Genomic DNA, 22500 nt, shown 5'->3' on the forward strand with positions numbered 1-22500 from the left:
CCTCCAGGATCAACATCTCGATCTTCAGCCGCACGCTGAGGACTTGGACAACCGTTCTTGGTGCAATAATAGCCACGTCCAGGGAGCCTTGCACAGGGCAGAAGGCCAGAAAATCACCCTTTTTATTAAGGGACTCTTTGGATCAGTATTGGAGGGCCCTGAAGACATGGTGATCAAACTGGATCGAGTACACCGAGTAGGCCCGAAGATACCCTCACCTGCTCCTCCTGCGGATATCCTCGCTGGCGTCCACGATTTTGAACTAAATGAGCACATTTTGCAAAAAGCCGGAGACACCCACCCTACTCACTACCAAGGACTTCAACTCACCCTCTATCAAGACTTGGCGACATACACGCTGCAAAAACAGAGATCATTTAGACCAGTCACATTGCATCTTCGAGCCAATAAGATGCCGTACTCCTGGGGACATCTTTCCGCCTCATCTTCTGCCACGATGGGAAAGTTCACAAAATCCGAGCACTCAGAGAGGCATGCCAACTACTGAACATCGACTAGGACCTTGCTGTATGCCCAAGACGTCCTAATAGGGCACATGAAGGCCGTGACTGGAACTGATGGAGGACAGTGGGCCCCAGCCATACAACGCTTTGCCCAGATCCATAGACTATGGCAAAAGAGAGGCGGGCAGTCTTACCTATCCTGGGGAAGGACTCGGCTGGCCCAGTCTGAACAGATCCACAAGTAACAGGGCAAGAGGGAGACCTCCAAAATCGCTTCCCAGCACAGAATGTATGAAAGATGGAATAACTCTGAAAATTGTCTGAAAGGTGCTAACGAGACCAGAGCCGATGTATTTTACACTATTGTACACTATTCCCTCTGTATCACACGTATTAAAGATACGGTGAACCAGCTCCCCAAAATGCAGCAGATAGATAGTGTGGAGTAGTTTTTGTATCTCGGACGAGGACCTTGCAACCTTGAGATCAAGCAGCTCTCTTGCTGAAGTTAAGGCCACACCCTTTTAAAAAAGCATAGCTTTCAGTTTGTTCAAAGAATTAAAGCGTATGTTGGAAACATTTATCGAAGGCATTGAGCTTCCTCCCTAACTGTGTGGGCAGGTGAAAACAGTACTTGTGTGCAGCAAGTGACTATTGGAATTAACCTTTACCAGATAGGTGATGCCTTGGTCATTTAGCATTAAATAGTTCCCATTCAAAAGCAACCTGAAGTCTGATGAATCACAGCAGCTAAAGAGCGCTTCTGATAATAGGGCAGGTTTGCTACTAAAGCACTGCATTCTCCAGGAAGAGAAATGTCCTTGCAAACTAAGGACTCTCTCAAAGAATCCTCCCAGTTGAAACTGCTAAAGAAAACTTCTGTGTCACCATTTCTGCATCTAAACCTGAATAGTAATTCCCAGTACTCATGCATATAACCTTCGCCTAATGCTTCATATCTGCCTACCTTTTGGTATTAAGGACAATATTGGAATTGGAAAGTCACGACCGGTAGGGTGATGTAAACATGGATTAACCAGTCTGTGGATTGTATCTCAGCCAAGGTGAAAGGTAATTGGTCAAATTTTTCAATGTACAACATGGTATATTTTGCATCTATGCATGCCATTACTATCTGCCTTTCCATTAGATCATATGCAGAAAACAGGCTCATACTATTGATGTAATGTCATGGCACGTGGCCTGAATGTAATGTTTTCAACGTCCACCTTAGGATTATAGTGGACCATAGTTGTGATTGTCCATGCTGTAAAATAGACATATCTTGCTGTATTATGCCAATTCCAGAAGATACTATGTTGCCCAGTGAATAATTTCTGGATTATAATGTGGTCATTCCGTTGTCAACCATAACCAAACCCTGTCGATCTCGAGCACTCTCTTAACAGCTTCCTGTTGAGAAATGTTCCACAGCTCGTTGTATATTATATACAAGAAGCACTTTGACCTGGGTTCATGGAACCTAATAGAAAATCCCTGATGTAGAAGGGACAAGTGTTGCTTCCCATGAGAGAGTGTTGAGGTATTTAGCCAATAAAGGCACAACTCTCTTAACACTATATGATGTCACCACCATGTGCTTACTATAAGAAATTGGGTTACTGGTTGACAGGAGTAGAAGTCCCACTCAAATTGAAAACACTATCCTTGTCAAGGTGTGCCACAAAAATTGCTAAATAAACCTGTTCTTAACCTTTTTGTAAGATGGGCACAAAAGCAGTCAGGCTTAACTTAGAGGCAACATGTCAAACTGGGGCTAGAGCTTCACCTCTTTTTAAATGGTGTTCTCTAGTTATTTACATAGCACATATTTCATAGGCATGGATGGAATGACAGCTACATTTAAAGAACCTGAGACCCCCATTCAAAGGGAGGCAGAGCCACTCACCTGGTTGTCTGTCATCACTACCTGGTGGAATATATTTGGGATTACTTGCTCTGAGGATAGCAGAAGACACTTAACAGTGGTCATTCGGGCCCTTGTGTCTCTCCGAGTCTTTCCCCTTTGCCCATTGCTGGTGAATCACTGCCTGCACATTTTTGTATTTTCAGTCATGTAAGCCTTTTGCATTATCTGTTGTCACCCAGGGACACTTGGATAATCTCTGCACTCTCCCACACACTAACATCCTCCCTAAGCACTACACTTGCCATTCTTGAGGTCTGCCTACCAGTGGCATGTTGTATCCTGCACTCACGAATGGGATCCCTGATTTAAAGTACTCAAACTAGAACCAATGATGGCATTTGGGTATGATGTGTCCCAATAACAAAACACCTTTCTTTGGATCAGGGTGAGACTGGGAACCCTTCCCAGGCACTTGTTTGCGGGTCTTGAGAGAATACCATGTATCATTCCCTGTTTCTCCCTCCTTGTGCTGGGAGGGCCTTCTATCCATCCTTCTTTTGGGGCTCCACTGGTGGCTTGTTGTGGACCCTGCTGCCTAGCCAGAGGTCCACTTCCTTAAAATGTTCACTGAGAACAGTGAGTTTGGACTCAATGAGGTGTCACTGCAAAAGTAGTTATATGCTTCTTTAGAACAGGATTATACAGTCCACCATAATTGCTCACATTACTGCCCTTCACCCAACCATCTGGTGCCTTCTTGGAGTAATCCACAAAATCCAATCAGGTATGGTTTGTAGCTTCTTGCTGTCCCAAGCTTTAGCGTTTACTTCTCAGGTGTGAGACAATATTTCCTGAAAGGGTTTTCTTCATGAATATGTACTGCATCATGTCACTCTTCCCCAGGGTCAACACAGAATCCCTCCCCTCAGTTGGCATGTGCCTCCTGAGATTGGCTCACCTATCTTCCTTGGGGACGCTATACATCTCCAGGGTAACTGCAATAGCTAGACACCAGTATTTGGGTATGTGGACCCACTTGTCTCCATTAGACACTTGATGACACTGTGACATGGCCACATTGATGCTGGTCCTGCTGGGATCATAATTCATAGAGCCGTTTGGTATTGAGGACCAGCTCCTTTTGACTCATTTTTTGAGCAAGCTAAATTAGCTGCAGACAGTTTCTGCTTAGCCAGCTGCAATCTGAATCCTCTTTCAGCTCTACCATATCCTCCTTCCTCTACTTCATCCATCAATTCCATATCACCCTCATCATCCTCCTGCTCCTGTACTGTAGACTGCAACTTGCAGCCTCCTCACAAGTTCTGAGGGCTATCTGGAGCTCTTTTTTCTAGGACTCTTTGTCCATCTGGAGCCCCCTTTCCCTGCACAGCAGTTTTACCTCCACAACAGTATAGCTTTCAATGTTGCAGAGGACTCCCTTAATGCTTGCAGCAAGTATAACATGTGCAAACATACGAGACATTAATTGAATTGGGAAACAATGAAATAATATATGGCCAATCAATGTAAATTGTTTTACAACATTATTTTTAATGGATTATTTATTTGGGATTTTTGATTTTATACAAATCACTGAGTGGCACTGTGCACACACACGTACTGCATCCCAGGACTGAACAGCAATGTAAGAAATGGGGTTATTAGTTGAGAGGTATAGAAACCCCACTCAAATAATCAACAAAATCCTTGCTAGGGTGAACCACAAAAGTAACTAAATAAACCTGTGCTTAACACTTCCACTAGATTGGCACACAAGCAAAAAAGTTTACCTCCAAGGAGAGCTCAGAAAGGAGGTGAGCCAATTGACATTTGGAGTCACTTCTGGGTATCCTTTGTTGAGGGCAAGCAGGTCCAACCAATCTTCCTTCTTCAGATTGCATTGCTGGCATTTTTTCAAATCTTCCACAGGTCCAGGAATGTTCTGATGAGTGGTTCCAAAGTTTCTACTTTGATCCCCAGTGCCTGCCTCAATAGTGAAAAACTACATTAGGAGTTTTTAACTGACAAGAAATGTGAAGCTTTAATACACATGTCCTACATTTTAAATACCATACACTGTACTGTGCCTTAATCGCCTTAAGGGACGATATTAGGGGAGACTTACACGTATTAAAAAGGAAGGTTTAGGCCTGGCAATAGATTATTTTGCCTGGTCAAGTGAAAGTTTAGAACTGCACTACAGGCTGAAGTGGAAGACCGTAGACATGTTTTACAGTGCTACTATGGTGGGTGGCACAATGACTGCTGCAGCCCTTTAGCAGTATTTAATTTACAGGCCCAGGGTACATATAGAACCATTTATTAGAGATATATAACAAAATTAACTATGCCATCATCTGTTTGCGAATGTCACCATGTTTGAGGGAGAGAGCACAAGTACTTTATTACTGGTTAGCCGGAGTAAAGTGTGCAGTTTCCAAATGGCAACAAAAATGAGTTCAGCAAAACAAGTTAGTTAAGGCAAAAAGTTTCAGCGAATACCATGACAAGGATGTCAGGTGTAACACATATACATCTGCTTGTTCTTGTAGCGTCATAGGGAAAATGATGGGATGCTGGATGCTCATTCATTTTACCAATGATTTATGAAGAAATATTTTGAGGAGGTAATGTGTAACTAGAATGTCTGTGAATATTTGCTATGTGTGATTTTGTTGTGCACTCATGTGTTTTTGTAATGATGTATTTTGTGCTGAATGTTTGCAATGTGTTGTTTTATTGCTCTGTCATTGTGTTGTGTCCTGTTTTAACTGTTTAGTTGTGTTACCATATGTAATGTTTTATTGGTGCTGTTATATTGCTATGTGTATATTATTGCAATATGCTCTATTGTTCACTTTATTTTTTTCAACCAATATGGCTGCATTGCCTGACAAAAGCACCATATGCCTTTCATGCCTAATTTGTAAAAGTATATGTACTGGGGCCCAAATATTTCTCAGAAGGCCACAGACACTGCTGCCAAATGTAAGAGTTACTTAATACCAAAGCTGTCTAGCCTTGAATCTCATTCCTCATTCATCCATCAACATACTGCTTGTAGGAATTTTGTTTCCTTGTCATAGTGGACCACAAAAAGTCACTAAATTGATGTGTGCTTAACCCTATTGTTGCTTGGCATAAAAACAGTCAGGCTTAACTTAGAGGCAATGTGTAAGGTATGTATGCTGTGCACACTACTAATAAAGTGAAAACACACCACTGGAAAAATTCAATACCAATTTTGAAAAATGGAGCAAGAATTGATAAATAATTTAACAAAAACAAAAAAATCCAATCAGTAGAAGTGTAGTTATGACGTCTTAAATGTTTTAGGAAAATCTAGTGCCTAAATTATCAAAAGCACCAACCACAGGCATCCAGTCGCATGAGACTGAGACAAAGCTGAAAGTTATGGATAGAGAAGGGTCTGATACAAGAAGCAGATTGGACCTGGTCTCAGTTTACCTTTAGACTTAAAAAAAAATTTGCGGAAAAATGTCTGAGAAGATAAAGTGCAGCGGGACAAGGTAGCCAATGGTGTCTGAGGAGAAGACTTATCATCGGGGAGCCAATGGAACAAGTCTCAGTGACTATTTCATGTTTGGGCTTTATTTTTATGGAAGTCGAATATTTCCAGCAGGGCCAAGCTGCATGCTGTAACAAACAAGGGCTCCACAAGCCCAGATATCCTTCCAAAGAAGTCTTGCTAAACAGGATAAGAATGTAGCAAGAGTTACCACAAATGCAGGCTGAAAGGCAATGCACCTTGCATGGATTCGAAAGCAGGATGATTTTTATTGTTGTGTATTTGGGAATTTGTTGAGCATACATACATCAAAAGGGCTCTTGGTGCTAAGGTAGAGAAGAGACATCTGCCCTCATAACTTAGCCATAGGCTTGTCTAAACAACCAAGCTTTGATTTTTTTCCTGAAACACTCATAGTTCACTGGTCATCTCATTTCAAGTAAGTATGTGCGAACTTTGTGAATTCACGGTACACGAATTTGCGCAAAAGTGAATCCGCGGTCTGCAAACTCCGCAAATTTGTGCGAATTTATTGATTTTTTTTGCGTGTTCGCGGGGCGCTTTGCGTGTTTGCAGGGTTTTTTTCAGCGCGTCGACTGCGAAGTTACCCATGCGGTCGTACATGGGTGCGGCCATCTTGTTTTCAGTGTTCACATTGCGTATTTCCGTTTCCGGGCGCACGTTGCATGCTCGCGTTGGGCATTTGCTACGTGCGGGGCGCAATTACGTGTTCGCATGCGTTTTTGCGTGCTAGGGAGGGAAATATCGCACAAACTTACCCACGTGGTCACAATGGGCGCGGCCATCTTGTTTTTCATTCATTGCTATGGTTCTGGGCATGCTTTTTCAATCCTCCCCTAATCTTTGCAATCCTTTGTTCCTTTGAACTTTTTTTGATCTTTTTTACTCATTATCTATCCCTCTATTTTTCTACATCTATATTTTGTGTTTTTTTCAACTCTGCGTTACTTTAAAAACTACTTTTTTTACCTCTTTTATTTTATTTCCTTTTTCCCTATTCTTTCCTATTTTTTCATTTAACTTTCCTGTCCAGGACCATGTCAAAATTAACTATGCCATCGTCTGTTTGCGAATGTCACCATGTTTGAGGGAGAGAGCACAAGTACTTTATTACTGGTTAGCATGAGTAAAGTGTGCAGTTTCACAATGGCAACAAAAATGAGTTCAGCAAAACAAGTTAGTTAAGGCAAAAAGTTTCAGCGAATACCATGACAAGGATGTCAGGTGTAACACATATACATCTGCTTGTTCTTGTAGCGTCATAGGGAAAATGATGGGATGCTGGATGCTCATTCATTTTACCAATGATTTATGAAGAAATATTTTGAGGAGGTAATGTGTAACTAGAATGTCTGCGAATATTTGCTATGTGTGATTTTGTTGTGCACTCATGTGTTTTTGTAATGATGTATTTTGTGGTGAATGTTCGCAATGTGTTGTTTTATTGCTCTGTCATTGTGTTGTGTCCTGTTTTAACTGTTTAGTTGTGTTACCATATGTAATGTTTTATTGGTGCTGTTATATTGATATGTGTATATTATTGCAATATGCTCTATTGTTCACTTCATTTTTTTCAACCAATATGGCTGCATTGCCTGACAAAAGCACCATATGCCTTTTATGCCTAATTTGTAAAAGTATATGTACTGGGGCCCAAATGTTTCTCAGAAGGCCACAGACACTGCTGCCAAATGTAAGAGTTACTTAATACCAAAGCTGTCTAGCCTTCAATCTCATTCCTCATTCATCCATCAACATACTGCTTTTAGGAATTTAGGTTTTTGGTTGAGAAGGGTGTGAACACTCCTCAAACAATAACCACTATCCTTGTCATAGTGGACCACAAAAAGTCACTAAATTGATGTGTGCTTAACCCTATTGTTGCTTGGCATAAAAACAGTCAGGCTTAACTTAGAGGCAATGTGTAAGGTATGTATGCTGTGCACACTACTAATTAAGTGAAAACACACCACTGGAAAAATTCAATACAAATTTAGAAAAATGGAGCAAGAATTGATAAATAATTTAAGAAAAACAAAAAAATCCAATCAGTAGAAGTGTAGTTATGAATTCTTAAATGTTTTAGGAAAATCTAGTGCCTAAATTATCAAAAGCACCAACCACAGGCATCCAGTCGCATGAGACTGAGACAAAGCTGAAAGTTATGGATAGAGAATGGTCTGATACAAGAAGCGGATTGGACCTGGTCTCAGTTTACCTTTAGACTTAAAACAAATTTTGTGGAAAAATGTCTGAGAAGAGAAAGTGCAGCGGGGCAAGGTAGCCAATGGTGTCTGAGGAGAAGACTTATCATCGGGGAGCCAATGGAACAAGTCTCAGTGACTATTTCCAGTTTGGGCTCTATTTTAATGGAAGTCGAATATTTCCAGCAGGGCCAAGCTGCATGCTGTAGCAAACAAGGGCTCCACAAGCCCAGATATCCTTCCAAAGAAGTCTTGCTGCACAGGAAAAGAATGTAGCAAGAGTTACCACAAATGCAGGCTGAAAGGCAATGCACCTTGCATGGATTCGAAAGCAGGATGATTGTTATTGTTGTGTATTTGGGAATTTGTTGAGCATACATACATCAAAAGGTCTCTTGGTGCTAAGGTAGAGAAGAGACATCTGCCCTCATAACTTAGCCATAGGCTTGTCAAAACAACCAAGCTTTGATTTTTTTCCTGAAACACTCATTGTTTACTGGTCATCTCATTTCAAGTAAGTATGTGCGAACTTTGTGAATTTGCGGTACACGAATTTGCGCAAAAGCGAATCCGCGGTCTGAAAACTCCGCGAATTTGTGCGAATTTATTTTTTTTTTTTGCGTGGTCGCGGGGCGCTTTGCGTGTTCGCAGGGTTTTTTTCAGCGCGTCGACCGCGAAGTTACCCATGCGGTCGTACATGGGTGCGGCCATCATGTTTTCAGTGTTCACATTGCGTATTTCCGTTTCCGGGCGCACGTTGCATGCTCGCGTTAGGCATTTGCTACGTGCGGGGCACAATTACGTGTTCGCGTGCGTTTTTGCGTGCTAGGGGGGAAATATCGCACAAACTTACCCACGAGGTCGCAATGGGCGCGGCCATCTTGTTTTTCATTCATTGCTATGGTTCTGGGCATGCTTTTTCAATCCTCCCCTAATCTTTGCAATCCTTTGTTTCTTTGAACTTTTTTTGATCTTTTTTACTCATTACCTATCCCTCTATTTTTCTACATCTATATTTTGTGTTTTTTTCAACTCTGCGTTACTTTAAAAACTACTTTTTTTACCTCTTTTATTTTATTTCCTTTTTCCTTATTCTTTCCTATTTTTTATTTAACTTTCCTGTCCAGGACCATGGCAAAAGGAGCCGGGAAGAACCAGAAGGCGAAGGGTCCGCACCTCGTACCCGGCTCCCATGCGGGCGCTGAAGGGGGGAGGCAGTAGTAGCCCGGGAGATCTTCAACGTGGTGGAGGTGGCCGCACTTATTTTCTTTTTTTTTTTTTTAAATATTTTATTGGTTTTTCTTCCCCCCCCCCACATTTTAACATTAACAGGGCACATTAATTACAATCCATTTGCAACGAAGAATTAAGCATAATATTACAGACAGTGAACAAAGTCAATTAATAAACAAACTATTCCCTCCCCCCCTGAGGGCCTAGGCCTACTTTCCATCGAATGAAGGGTTCCCAAATTTGTATTCCCATTTTCTTACCATTCTTCCCCCTTCTGGCATATATAGCTGTTTCTAATTTTTGTATAGACATTACTTTGCCTAGCCATTGATGATATGTTGGAGGGTTAGGGTCTAGCCAAGCCGATGCCACAATCAACCTCAAAATCGCCATTGCAACAAACAGAAAATATTTACAGGTCGGTTGATCACCAATACTTATCCCCAATAACATAACAGCTGGTGTTAATTCTATATTCGAAGTCATAGCAATCTGAAAAAAATTCGTAATATCTTGTTTCAGTTTATCCAATTGGGGGCAACTTACAAAAATATGTGAGAGATCTGCATCTACGTTCCCACATCTAAAACAGGTGTTTCCAGTCATACCACCCCACTGGGCAATCTTAGCGGGCGTGTAATACAAATGATATAGTGTCTTATAATGCTGGGCTTGAAGAGACGATGAACATAACGCTGTCCTGCCCATTTCCATTGATTCAGTGAAAATGTCCCTGCCCGCATCTGTATCCAAATTTAAATCCATGGACCATTTATCTCCCCATTTCTCTAAATCGTCCTTCTTTATTTTCGTCATCTCTAAATAAAATCTTTTAATCGTGCAATCAATACCTTTTTCCATAAGATCCATTATTGCATTTCTTTCGAAGCCCGATACGCCCCCTTGCTTATTTATGAGGCAGCTTCTTATTTGAAGATATTTAAAAAAATGTTTTGTATCCAAATTAAACCTCTTTTGCAGTTCGGCGAATTGTAATATGCCATAGGGACCCATCATATCTCCAACTTTTCTTATCCCCCGCCTGTCCCATTCTTGGAATACATCATCCGAGAAGACCTCACTAGAGAGCGAGGGATTATTTTTTAATCTAGTATAGAAACTATACTTCCCAATTCCCACCTTTTTAGAAATTCCTTTCCAAATATTATGTGCAGCAATTACAGTCTTGAAACGTGTTCTTTTAAAATAACTACCCTCAGAAAATCTCAAAAAAACATTCTCAGCGTTCCTACCGAGAGCAAAACCATAAATAACGAGCGATCCAAGATCATGCCAACCCTCCTTTTCTGCTCCTCCAATCAAACCCACCATACATTGTAATGCCGCTGCCCAATAATAGAGTTTTAAATCAGGTAGAGACCAACCCCCTCTTTCCCGCGGGAGCGACATATACCTCAGGGCCCTCCGCGTCTTGCCTCTTGCCCAGACAAAGCGATTAATCATTTGTTCACAGATTTTGAACCACTTGTTATCGAAAAATAGTGGAATTGCTCTAAAGATATATAAAAATTTAGGCAAGACCATCATTTTAATGATATTCACACGTCCTACTAGTGATAAGTGCAGATTTTCGTAACGATCTAGATCTTTCTTAACTTTGCCTATAATTGGAGCTATGTTTTTTTCCACTAAGTTATCTAGATCTGCTGTGATGTTAATTCCTAAATAGAGCCCTTCATGTACAACACGATTATCATTACAGATAGCCATAGAGTTCTTGATAATCTGGGTCTTTAAGGTATTCAACGCATAACCAGATACCTGTCCAAACTTACGGGCCTCCCCCTCTATCGTAACTATTGCCTCTGTGGGGTTTGGTGTTATCACCGCCACATCATCGGCATACGCAAGTATCTTACAGGATCCCAACATTGTATTCAATGGAGTAATGTCTGGACATAGCTCTATCCTGCGAATTAGGGGATCCATATACATGGCAAACAACAGAGGCGAACAAGGACACCCCTGCCTTGTACCTCTCTTAATTGAGAATTGATCCGTAGTGCCCCCGTTAACTCTTAAAGCTGCGACCGGATCCCTATACAAAGTTTTTAGGGCTTTAACAAATCCCTCCTTCATCCCAGCTCTTATTAAGATATGCCACAAGAAGTCCCAGGAGACCCGATCAAATGCTTTTTCAGCATCGAGCAACATTACCGCCATCGGGTCCCCTGTAACATCTGCGGTGTCAAACATGGTTATGACTTTCCGGGTGTGGTTTGTCGTCCCTCTGCCAGGAATAAAACCATGTTGATTACTACTAACCAAAGGAGATATAATAGCTGCAAATCTTGTTGCCATGCTTTTGAGTAAATTTTAGTATCGCTATTCATCAGCGTGATTGGTCTATAAGACCCTGGCTCAGTTTCTATCTTCCCTTTTTTTAATATTAAAACAATGTCTGCGCCACTCCAAGATTTAGGGGTAGATTCCCCAAATTGTGCAGTTTGTATAGTCTTAACTAGATCTTGCCCTAGACTCTCCCAAAAGATCTTATAGAACTCTAGAGGCAATTGGTCTGGGCCAGCAGCCTTACCAGAGGGCAAGTTAACCATGGCTTCTTTAACTTCATTAGGCTCCAACACTTTCTCGAGATCTTCTGCATCCTCACTAGATACCCTGACCACCGGAACGCCCTGAAGATATTCCCTTATCTCTACAATATTACTAGGGTGTTGCTCATCGTACAATACCTGATAATATTTCCTAAATACCTGCCTGATTTCCTGTGAGTCTGAGTGTATTTTCCCGAGCTCATCCCTAATCTCCCTAACTATCCCCGTTGCTGCTATCTGTCTGGTGCGCATGGCAAGTACATGTCCAACCTTTTCGCTAAACTCGTAGCATCTTTCCCTTTTGGTTGTAAAATTCTGAGCTGCCTTATTCGCCATATCTTCTTCCGCTTCACTTTTTACTTTCATTAATTCTATACTAGCCTCTTCAATCAATTCGCCCCTTATCAAGGATTCATAGAGATGTTCCTCCGCCTCTAAAACAGCCCTCTCTATATCACTGTCCCTAATTTGTGCTATTTTCCTTTTATGAGCGCTAAAGCTGCATGTCTCACCCCGCGCTCCAGCCTTAAAAGCATCCCAAACTACTCCTACTGGGGCACTACCTCTATTCTCAAAAAACTCGCAAATCCATTTGGACATATGCTTTATGTAGTTTTTATCCAGGAGAAGTCCTCTTTCAAAGGTCCAGATCCTACTTACTTTACTTCTCCCTCCCAACTTCATTGTTAATATTAAAGGGTTATGGTCACTTAAAATACAAGGAAGCCTATCAATTTCTAGTCTATTCAGTAGGTCTGTTGAAACCAAAAAATAATCTAATCGAACACAAAGATGATGAGGTGCTGAATAATATGTAAATCCTGCTTGACCTGATTTAATACTACCCCAAACATCTTGCAGAAGGTTATTCTCTAAAAGATTGATAAGGGCTTTGTATACTCTTTTCTTCCTCCCTTTATAGGGCCCTGTTGACCCTACCCCCAACCCGTCTGCCCCATTAATATTTAAGTCTCCTCCTATAATTATTTGAGGTGGCCAGCCCACTAATTCTGAATCCAGGAATTGCAGGATTTCTGGATCGTCCTGAGTTGAGCCATATACTGCTACTAAGGTTGTCCATACACCGTCTATTAATGTCTCTGCCATGGCCCATCTACCCCATTGATCCTCTAATTTTCTACCGATCACCACATTTCTACTCCGTGATAGGATGGCTACCCCTCTATTTTTAGCCCCTAGTTTAGATCTTGCTATCAGGTGAAATCCTAATTGGTTAAGACAGAACTCCTGAGTATTCATTACATGTGTCTCCTGTAAAAATACATAATCTACATTCATCTGCCAAAGACGGACTGCTATCTTTTGTCTCTTTTTTGGGTCATTCAAACCACAGACGTTCCAAGTTACAAATCTAACTGCCATATCTGAATAAAAAACAGCCTGCTGACTGCACAATGCTAACACTCAAATTAGGTGGTCTATTCTTTCCGTCTTTTATCTCCAGGTCTAACTTAACACATTTATACCTTTCATTACATAGTCTATAATGACAGTTCATGTCTGAATCATCTTCTTCCTCTTCAATGCTCTTGTGCCCTGCCCCTTCCCCATCCCTCCCCCTCCCCTGACCACCCTCCCACAGATTCCCACCCCCCCCTACAGGCAAATAGGTCAACCTGACCTATATCTGACCTACGGTGCCGACGGGATGTCGCGCCCTCACCCCCCCCGATGCTCATTTTAATCTCAACAAGTGCTACCCCCTCTGATATTGCCACTCGCTCTCACCTCAACTACCCCACAAAACTTCCCCAACCCAGAAAAAGAGAGATACAAAAACCCCCTAAACCAGTGTATATCCACCCCTATTCCCCAATCTGGAGTTATACAACAAATCCTATTCATGGTCTTGAAATTGTAGTGAAATATTAAAGTGACTTATGATAGGATAAGCATCGCATCTAGCATTACATTTCTGCCTCTTGGCTCTGAGCATTATTACTATTATTGTCTTTTTATTTCTACTTCTTCCGAGAAAAATCTCTAACAGCTACCAGCTGTGATCCACGCTCTTCAAGCTCCCTTTGTTGAACCTTCTGTTTGCCTCTGGATTCACGTAAAAAAACTTAGGTACTCTTGTGCCATAATTTCAGAGTGGAAGATCTTAAAGTTTCCATTCAACCCAACTTTCAGTCTTGCTGGAAAAAGGAGATAAACTTCGCAACCAATGTTCTGAAAAAGGGTGATCATCTGCCGCATCCGCCAACGCCTCTCCACGGTGACATGGCAAAAATCAGGGCGAGCAAAAAATACTACGTCCTTATAAGTACATTTCGCATGTGGCTTTGCCTTGCTAATTATTTCTTCGCGCAGTAGATAGTTGCCAACATAAATCAAAATTGCACGAGGTTTGCCCTGAGTCTCTTTCCTCATCATCGGGAATCGGTGTGCCCGTTGAATCTCATGTTCCCAAACCCATGATGTCATTTCGGGAAAGTCGCCCTTTAAAAGTTCGATCACAAATCCTCGAACATCTCCCCCCTCCTTTCCTTCCTGTACTCCAAGTAATCTAACGTTATTGCGTCTTTGCCTATTTTCTGTCTCTTCCAGTTTCCAAAGCATATCATTTGTGGTCTTCTCCTGATCCCTCTTAGTGTCCTGCAAATTTACCACATCCTCCTCCAACTTGCCTGTTCTTTCTTCCACCTCAGTGATTCTCCCGACCACCTCTTCATACATTTTACTAATTTTATGAAGTGAAGATTGAATTTTTTTATTGGCGTGCCTAGCTCTTCTCTTAGCGTTTTGACTCTCAATGCGGGCCTCATCCTGCATTTGCTTTAAAGTGGATAGTAAGACTTCAAAGTTAGAAGGATTCACATCCACGTCCACATCCTGTGTGATAGCTTGCGGGATATCAGTGTTTATATTATCAGGATCTCCTGTGGACATCGCTCGACTTTCCACGGTGTTCTCCCACTCAAGTCTTTTGGCAACTGATTTCACAGGAGTCTCGTGATGTTCCCTAGCCGGGATCATATGTCTAAAGCTACGCCTTTTGCTCTTTTTAGTCTTGCTCTTACTCTTACTTTTACACTTGGCTTTGTTCTCTAGTGCAGATTTGCTCTTTTCAGTGGGGACGGAATTAGACACTCTCTTGGGGCCTTTCTGTACTGTATCGTGCTGTATGACAATTAGTTCTGCCTCACTATCAATAGAGGTTGAGGTGCTATCATCTTCCAACTCTCTATCGTTATCTGATCCAGTACCAGATACCAACCCATCAGAAGTTTCCAGCTCTGATTCCGACAGTGGATCTGGGTCCGGGTCACTGTCCTCGCTCTCGTCCTCATCATCTGCCTCATCATTTCCGGTAAAAAAAACATCCTCGGTAGGTGAGGCTGGGACTAGTGCAAGCTTACCCAGAACATCTCTATTAGCCATATTCTCAGAGACTCCACTGCTTGCCTCTGTATTCCCTGTCCCCAAAGCCACAATCTTACCGTCACTCCCTTGGGGTAAATCCGGGAGCGTTGTATCTGCACCAACTGATATGTACACCTCCTTATGTACTCCATCCTGGGGTTGCGAGGTGCCAACTGCGTTATCTGCAATATCTGTTGTCAATACTGACTCTGCACCTTTAACTGCAGGCTTACTCCCGCTGTTCTCGTTGATTTCAGCCATAGGGTCCGCCTCTGTATTAGCTCCGCCCCCTACTCCGCCTCCTCCTGCTGATAACCTCAGCTGTTGTATGGGCTCTGTAACTTCAGCACAGTCGTTCACCAAGTCGTTCACCAAGTCTACTCGGTAAGTGACGCTCTTCATTATGCTCCTCTCCTGCTGCTCCGCCAGACATCTCTCCCGCTTTTCTACCACGCTGCACAGAGCTCTGAGCGGCGGAATGATGAAAGCTCGAGCAGGCTGCTGAGCTTGTTGGGGACATGGCATAGAGGAAAACGTCTCCACAATGGTAGTTTGCCGCAATGGGGTCTCTTTTACTGTTGTCTCACCATCAGCAATCTGCACATCATTACGCTTTACCGCCAGCATTTTTTTCTTTGCCTCAGTCTCCTTCTCACGGACCTTGCGCAGTTTGCTTTCTTTGGCTGCCTCTCGTCTCTGTTGCGCCTTCACTCGTGCTTTCCCTCTCAAATTGGAGGCAGGGACCCCAGGACTATCCCAGTGCACCTCGTCATTGTCGCCTTCATCACCCCATTTGCCTTGTGGCTCCCTATGCTTTTTAGGTGATGGCAGTATCTTAGGTGCCATCTTACTTAGCAGACTCCTCCAGTCAATCCGCCCAGACTGTGTCAGGCGTGCCAAAACGGAAAAACCAGTTGCAGAAGAAATTTTTGATTTGGCCTGTAAAATAACCTCAAATCGTAGAGGCCATAAGAAAGAGGCTCCGAGCATTGCCTCCGTCAGCAGCACCTTGCGTTCTATCCAACAGTAGTTGTATTCACTACCATATAGAGCAATAGAGCTGTAGAGCTGTGATAAAGATGAGAGGCAATCCGTGTAAAATAATATGCTTCCAAAGGCAGTCCATTAATCCAATCTGCTAATCCATTAAATTACAGTTCCATAGAGGGCATCGTCGTGCAAGAATACAACACAGCATCGGGAGGAAGGTCTGGTGCGACTGACCCCTACAGCCTCTCGGCGGCCATCTTGCCCACCGGCCGCACTTATTTTCTACGTACAGCGCCACCTCCCCACGACCGTCGCGTCAGGCCCAGTACCGGGTACAGGCTCCGGGAGCGTTGCAAGCTATGGGGGAAGGTGTGCCAGGCCATGTATCGGGAGTCTGGGGTCCGGCGCACCTACAACCAGGCGACGCACCGGTGGTCTGACGTTCTGGACCGGGAACACGACCTGCTCGACCTGCTAGGCTTCGAGATCCCTGGGCTTGGTGAGTAGTAGTAGCCATTTAATCACTACTCTGTTTTCTCCTGCTCTATGTTATCATATTGCAAATGTTTGTTTTTTCCGAAGAGCAAGAATGCTGCCGATTACATTGCATGAAAATTATGTTTAAAAATCTTCTGTGATTGCAGGTGCTTGCCTGCTCAGTGGCGGTGCTACTATGCTTACTTGTTTTCAATGTTGTGCTCATTTGATCTGAATGATTATGTACGAGTGTACTTTACAGAACTGCGTAATGCTAGACACTAGAGATTACATTGCAGGTAAATTATGTTTCAAAAGCTTCGGTGATTGCAGGTGCTCGCCTGCTCAGTGGCCGTGCTAATATGCTTACTTGTTTTCAATTTTGTGCTCATTTGGCCTGGGTGATGATTATGCATCAGTGTACTTTACAGAACTGCGTAATGCTAGACATTAGAGACTCAAATCCAGTCCTTCCTTTGTACCCCCGCCACTAAGAAGAGATAGTGGTGGTGATCATGACGGACTGTGTGTGTCACTTCGCGTGCTGCGGAGTGCTGCCTGCCAGTCCTAGTAGAACCTTTTTGTAGTTGGTTTAGTGAATTACATAACTTTCCAAGTAGACAGTCTGCGAATCCAGCAATACTAATATCCTAGTAGACCACATCAGATAGGTCAATACATTTAGTGCAATTGTTGTCTATTTCCCAAAAATAATTTGTTATTGTTTTTAATAAATGTTTGATTTGGTTGACAACAATCATACATGTTTGTGTCTTTCTTTCATGGTGTACATCAGCTTCCCCCAGGGGCAAGAGGACACAGGAGGAGGTAGCTGCGCCGGCAGAGCAGGAACAACACCAGGAAGGCCAGGATAGGTCCGCCGAGGGTTCCTCTGCTGGCCCCAGTAAGTTTTCCTGTTAATAATATTAATAATTATACTTCCCTATCTTTTACAGCAGCTATTTTTTCCAAACGTTCCTCATTCAATTGTTTCCTAAATAGTCTTTGATCTTCTTGTAGACTGTTTCTAAATTCTTATCCTGCCTCTACTATGACTCCCTGTGGTACTATTAGATTATTATTAGTCTGTCTGTGTAGCTAACTAAGCTTACACATTTGGCAAAAGGTGTTAAACAAAACTCCTATTCTATTCAGCAATAGCTCTATGCACTGAGTGCAGTCCTCTGGGTTGTCGATAATGTCTATTGAAGTCTTCTAAATGTTTATGCTTTGACAATTCCCAACAATAAAATGTTATTGGCCATCAAGAATAAGGCACTACTTTAATTTTTGATTGGATAGGAGGACAATCCATACTACTACTGTTGCAGGGACTATTCTGCACAAACAGAACTATGGACAAGTAATAGGGCATTGGTTTTAAATTATAATAGGCGCAGTTAGACTTTCCACATACCTCAGTCATAACAGAAGTTGAACCTCCAATCTCCTTATTGACTAGCAAGTGTGTCAGAGACATTATTTAGCTCCCAAATGCAGCGATGATCCCCAATGATTATACAACCCAGAACATAAGACTATGGAGTCAGAGTCCCGACCTCTCAGAGCCATATTATTAGTCTGTCTGTGTAGCTAACTAAGCTTACACATTTGGCAAAAGGTGTTAAACAAAACTCCTATTCTATTCAGCAATAGCTCTATGCACTGAGTGCAGTCCTCTGGGTTGTCGATAATGTCTATTGAAGTCTTCTAAATGTTTATGCTTTGACAATTCCCAACAATAAAATGTTATTGGCCATCAAGAATAAGGCACTACTTTAATTTTTGATTGGATAGGAGGACAATCCATACTACTACTGTTGCAGGGACTATTCTGCACAAACAGAACTATGGACAAGAAATAGGGCATTGGTTTTAAATTATAATAGGCGCAGTTAGACTTTCCACATACCTCAGTCATAACAGAAGTTGAACCTCCAATCTCCTTATTGACTAGCAAGTGTGTCAGAGGCATTATTTAGCTCCCAAATGCAGCGATGATCCCCAATGATTATACAGCCCAGAACATAAGACTATGGAGTCAGAGTCCCGACCTCTCAGAGCCACGGACTCATGCTTGCAAATTGCAACCCTTTCGCTCACTCACTCATGACCAAAAACCAGAGTCTATGTAAGTTTTAAAGCTTTATTAAAAGTAAAAACATTTATTAAAATCAACTTCATATAAGATAAACGGTGAAGGATTCAAAACTGAAAAGTGGCTGATTTCACACATTCATTTTGGGAGAGCCCTCACCTGGTTGGAACTTAAAGTCTTGGTGGGGATGAATCATTGACGACTCCGTCCAACATGAAATGATGATGATCTTGCTCTTTTTCTTAGAAGGGAAGCTTCTGTCTGTTATGAGAAAAATGGTGTGTGTTAAAAAGCAAGTATTCATCAGTTATGCCAAAAAGTGTAGCATCACATGTTATGGCTAAGCATAAATAAAAAACACCCCTCCCTGAAGAAAGGGAAATTTGTAGTTTAGACTAGAGTCACAAATTTGTAAATGTGTTTATGTAGTACTAGTACATTTTTTTCATTCCTAGACAAAAAAGGGAGTGTGTATATAGCATCTAAAAATATGAAATGTATTTTCTAGGCGGAACATCGGCACAGCCAAGCACCAGTGCCGGGGCCAGCGTGGAGGTGGGCACTCCAGGGTCGGATGCAGTGCAACAGCCATCAGGAACTGCTGTGGGGGATGCCACGGGTGTGGCGGGCAGTGGTTAGCTATTATATTCCGTTATGTATTGAGATTGCAGACTGCAGAGTGGGCTCTCTGCAGGGTTGTATATGTTGTACAGTACAAGTACACTTTACTGTTAAGAAGACTTACAAATTTAGAACTAAGTTTTTGTCAACCTGGTAGAAGACATTCACCCTTGACTTCTCATTATCAATAGCATTAGCGGCGGGAGTTGACGAGTAACCAATGGCCTCCTCTAAATTTGACTTCAACTCAGCTGTGAAAGTTTTATCGAGAAGCCAAGTCAGATCCGAGATGAACTTGATGGATGGGATGAACGAAAAGGGAAAGAAGGGTGTAAGGAAGGACGAGTTAAAAGTAATGACTAGCAAAGCATGATACGTGTTTTTGAATGCTGCCCGAGGTGTCTGGGAATATGATGCATGGCCGGTTGAAGGCTGAAGCAAGGATGGGTGGAAGGAGAAAGGAAAGAGGACTGCCTGGAAGGGTGAAACAGAAACTGTATGTGTGCGCAATATATCCTTTGGTTCAAATTCAAATGCAAGTCAAGCATTGATGCATGGCTGGCAGTTTCCAAAATAAAATAAAAAGTTTGTTTTTCCGTGAGAAAAAGTAAGGTTTGTCCAGTTGAGACATTAAGAAGAATGATTGACATTTACTTTGAATGGACGGATGCCTGGATCATGGTACACGGGTGCAAGTTGACTGCGCTGGCATTATGCCGGCTTCCACAAGTTTACGTACCAATTTCGCTAAACAAGAGAGAAGAAGAAGAAGACTGGTGTACTGTCTGAGTCTAATGTAGTGAGTCCAAATAGTGCTAGTAGAATTCCTGAAACTCCCACTAATGTTAGAGCAGAGGCCGATGAAGTGGGAGGTTAGATAGATACAGGCCATAAATGTTATGTACTGTGCTTGCAAGTTGCTAGTGCTATTGTGACACGCAGTCTCAGTCGACATCTACAATATCCATGACAGCTGCATCCTCTCCCGCTCACCTTGTGTCATCCAGTCAGCGCAAGCCTTCAGCGGTACAGAGTCGTGGTACCGCAGCCACCCGCCACCGCCAAGCAGCAAAAAAAGTCAGCTGCCCTCACAGCAGGTGCAAGGCTCGTCTGCACTGCTTGACCCTCAGGGTGTCCAACCTTGAGCAGGAGGTGGAGAGGCTAAAAACCCTGCTGAAGGACCTCCGCAGTAGAGGAGGAGAGACTGTCCCTTGCCCCTTTTTAAAAGACTTTTGGGGGGGTGGGGTTTGGGCGTTGAGGTTAGGGAGGGGGTGGGTCGGATCTTGTGGGATAGCTAATTTTTGTTAGGGTGTAAATAATTATTTATTTTCAACTTAAACATAGCATACACGTTTTTACTGTTTTGTGGGGGAGTCGGGGGGTTAACTCAATAGTACGTTTGTTTTCCTGAAACTTAACTGGCTGGTTGATTCAAATTGTCTAATCGCCCATATTTTTAGAAAAGTGCCACTGACGGAGTTAGTGAATTCAATTGTCCTACTACTTTACTAGTACTACCATCAGTCTCTCCTCTCCTCCTACTCCATTATTCTTCCTCCCCCAAAATGCTTATCTTACCTGTGATTCATGTTTGAGAATAGGGCTAGGCACAGGGCTGGGTGCATGGCAACTGGTGAGTAAGGTTGGCTCTGGAATCCTCGACAGATGTAATGTCATTGTTGTGGTGGTGGAAATAGTAGTGGTACACACTGGCAGTAGCAGCATATGAAAAAAAAGGAAATGAAACATTGAGTGGCCTGAGCTTAGCATTAGAACAGTATGATAGATAGTACAGTACAGAGTAAGAACATATCCTCGGATTCCTTCACCATCCTTGAAATTTATTTTCTGTTGCTTTAATCTTATCCTCCCCAGCAAGTGTGTGGAATTATTGTTATCATTTAGTCACACCTCAATGAAAACCACACAGCCCGGGGGAAGAGGGTTAGGGTTTGAAAATTGGATGGGAATGGGGGTTTTGGGGAAAGTTTTGTGGAGAGAGGAAAAAAAACACGGCATGGACAAACAACAAATGAAGAAAAAACAATCTTTGGATACGAAGATATCCATAAATGTTTTAAGTTACTTAAAGGAAAGGCATGCACTACTGCATGCATGAAGTTGTTTGCTAAATGGATGGTTAGGTTACTGAAAAGTAGCTTACTACAACTTACTATCTATGAAGAAACAATGTGACAGTACAGGGCTGCAGTAATTACACAATTTCACTTGCCTCTCTGCCCTCAGAGAGAATACACACTTAGTAGTTCATTAAATTAGTTTAAAAAATATCAAAGAAACTTATCAAATAACTGGAGGGATGAATTTGAAGCAGAGAGCAAACAAACGAACAGAGTCACACTCTTAGAAGTTCACAACAATAACATTATTTGAAAGATAAGGAGAAGTGAAGAGGATACTGTAACTGTATGTTGTAGTTGTCCTGTTCAATTTGGGAAGTTGTATGCATCCAGCCATTCCTCTTCTTTGCGGTACTCCTCCATTCCATCTGATGCTCCGTTGAACAATCTTGGTGACCAGATACACTGTCCACTGCCTGCCTGGCGGATGCAAAATTGCGGATCGCTAATGGTAAGCCTGAGTTAATCGTTTTTCCCATCCCACCGGGTAAAAGCCGGCCTGTAGTTGTTGATGGAAAACCAGGAAGTGATATTAAAACACCACGGAGAAAAAAATATAAGGTTCGGTGTGTTGTGCAAAAATAACACTTTCAGTTTCAGAGGCGACAGTATTACATACAAGCATGATTTCTAAAGTGCGTACTCTGAGTCTCCTTTTCAAGGATAGTAATTAGCACACAGCAGGCCAGGGCCATACAGACGGTCAAGGCAGGAACCACGGAGTGAAGCAACCTGATGTAGCATACCTCTTTGACACAGACAGACAAAGCATATCTAATTGTATGCAGCTAGCCATATAGCGGCAATTTTACATGAACTGCTGTCTGCACTAGACTCTGGCATAACAACACTGCACTGGCTCGACCACTCCATACCACAACTAGAT

Source organism: Lissotriton helveticus, chromosome 5_1 (assembly GCF_964261635.1).
Source record: "Lissotriton helveticus chromosome 5_1, aLisHel1.1, whole genome shotgun sequence".
Lineage (NCBI taxonomy): Eukaryota > Metazoa > Chordata > Amphibia > Caudata > Salamandridae > Lissotriton > Lissotriton helveticus.